Below are 2500 nucleotides of genomic sequence, written 5' to 3' on the forward strand. Positions count from 1 at the left end.
GCCTTCTTGGAGGCTCTGGGCGGTGTCCTGGAAGGGGCTCTGTCTAGGGACTCTATAGTTCTACTGGAAGACTTCAACGCTCAAGTGGGCAACGATGGAGAAACCTGGAAGGAGGTGATCTCCAGGTTATCTGAATCCGAGTGGTGCTTTGTTATTAGACTTCTGTGCTAGTCATGGATTGGCCATAACCATGTTCGAGCATAGGGTGGCTCATAAGTGTACGTGATACCAGACCACCTTAGGTCAAAGATCGATGATCAATCTCGTAGTCGTGTCATTAGATCTGCGGCCGTGTGTCTTGGACACTCGGGTGAAGAGATGAGCAGAGCTGTCAACTGATCACCACCTGGTGGTGAGTTGAATCAGATGGCGGGGGAGGCGGCCAGACAGACCTGGTAAACCCAAACGTGTAGTGAAGGTGAACTGGGAACGGTGGATGCCCCTGTCCGCGAGGTCTTCAACTCCCACCTCAGGAAGAATTTTTTGCGCATCCTGGGGGAGGCTGGGGACATGGAATCCGAGTGGGTCGTGTTCAAAACCTCCATTGCAGAGGCGGCTGCTAGGAGCTGTGGTCGGAAGGAAGTCGGTGCCTGTCGTGGCGGTAACCCAAGAACCCGTTGGTGGACACCAGCGCTGAAGGAAGCCCTCAAGCTGAGGAAGGAGGCCTTTCGGGCTTGGCTGGCCCAGGGGTCTCCTGAGGCAGCAGACAGGTACCGGCAGACTAGAAGGGCTGCAGCTTCGGCGGTCACTGAAGTTCGGGGAGGCTATGGAGAAGGACTTTCACTTGGCCTCAAGGAAGTTCTGGCACACTGTTGGGCGACTCAGAAAGGGAAATCAGGGCTTGGCTGAGGCTGTGTTCAGCCGGGGAGGAGAACTGCTGACCTGGACCGGGGATATTGTCGGGGGATGGAAAGAGCGCTTTGAGGAACTCCTGAATCCGATCAATACGTCCTCAGGGGAAGAGGCAGAGTCTGAAGACTCGGGGGAAGTTTCGCCCATATGCCTGGCAGAGGTCTCTGAGGCAGTTTAAAAACTCGTCCGGGGCAAGGCGCCGGGGGTGGATGAGATTTGCCCTGAGATGCTGAAGGCTCTGGACATTGTTGGGCTGTCTTGGTTGACGCTCCTCTTCAGTGTCGCGTGGATGTCGGGTACATTACCTGTGGAGTGGCCGACCGGTTGGTGGTTCCCATTTTTAAAAAGGGCGACTGAAGGGTGTGCTCCAATTATAGGGGTATCACACTGCTCAGCCTCCCCAGGAAAGTTGATTCCAGGGTGCTGGAAAGGAGGCTCCGGCCGATTGTCGAACCTCAGATTCAGGAGGAGCAATGCAGATTCCGTCCTGGACGTGGAACAGCGGACCAGCTCTTTACCCTTGCAGGGTTGCTGGGGGGGTCGTGGGAGTTTGCCCATCCAGTCTACATGTGTTTTGTGGACCTGGAGAAGGCTTTTGACCATGTCCCTCGGGGGATCCTGTGGGGGGTACTGAGGGAGTATGGGGTACCGGGGGCTGTTGGGACAAGCCATCCGGGCCTCGTACAACCAAAGTTAGAGCTGTGTTCGTATTCTCGGCACAAAGTCAAACACGTTCTCATTGGGTGTTGGACTCCGCCATGGTTGCTCCTTGTCCCTGATTCTGTTTGTGATATTCATGGACAGGATCTCAAGGTGCAGCAGAGGTGAGGAGAGTGTCCGGTTTGGAAACCTCAGAATTGCATCTCTGCTGTTTGCAGATGATGTGGTTTTGTTGGCTTCATCAGAGCGTGACCTCCAGCACGCACCGGGGAGGTTTGCAGCCGAGTGTGAAGCGGTCGGGATGAGAGTCAGCACCTCCAAGTCTGAGGCCATGGTTCTCTGCTGGAAAACGGTGGATTTCTCCCTCCGGGTTGGGAGGGTGTTGCTGCCCCAAGGGAAGGAGTTCAAGTATCTCAGGATCTTGTTCACGAGTGAGGGGAAAATGGAACGCGTGATGGACAGGCGGATCGGTGCGGCATCAGCAGTGATGCGGGCGTTGTGCCGGACCGTTGTGGTGAAGAGGGAGCTGAGCCGGAAGGCAAAGCTCTCAATTTACCGGTCCATCTATGTCCCAACCCCCACCTATGGTCATGAGCTTTGGCTAGTGACCGTAAGAATGAGATCAAGAATACAAGCGGCCAAAATGAGTTTCCTCCGTAGGGTGGCTTGGCTCAGCCTTAGAGATAGGGTGAGGAGCTCGGACATCTTTAGGGAGCTCGGAGTAGAGCCGCTGCTCTGGTGGTTCGGGCATCTGATCAGGATGCCTCCTGGGGCCTTCCCTTGGATGTTTTCCGGGCACGTCCAACTGGTAGGAGACCCCGGGGTAGACCCAGAACACGCTGGAGGGATTATATATCCCAGCTGGCCTGGGAACGCCTGGAGGTCCCCCAGGAGGAACTGGAAAACGTTGCCAGGGAGAAGGGGGCCTGAAGCTCCTTGCTCAGCCTGCTTCCACCGCGACCCTGCCCTGGATAAGCGGAAGAAAATG

The 2500-nt window shown here is 55.9% G+C and overlaps 1 protein-coding gene across 1 annotated transcript in view; it reads left to right on the forward strand.

Annotated features, from left to right (window-relative positions):
• Positions 1–2500, forward strand: part of ak8 (adenylate kinase 8) — a gene marked incomplete at both ends in the record, with an annotated part of 21515 nt that overhangs the window by 16838 nt on the left and 2177 nt on the right. The gene's annotated exons all lie outside the window — the stretch shown is intronic.

This window comes from Zeus faber (genome assembly GCF_960531495.2).
Source record: "Zeus faber genome assembly, chromosome: 7".
NCBI lineage: Eukaryota > Metazoa > Chordata > Actinopteri > Zeiformes > Zeidae > Zeus > Zeus faber.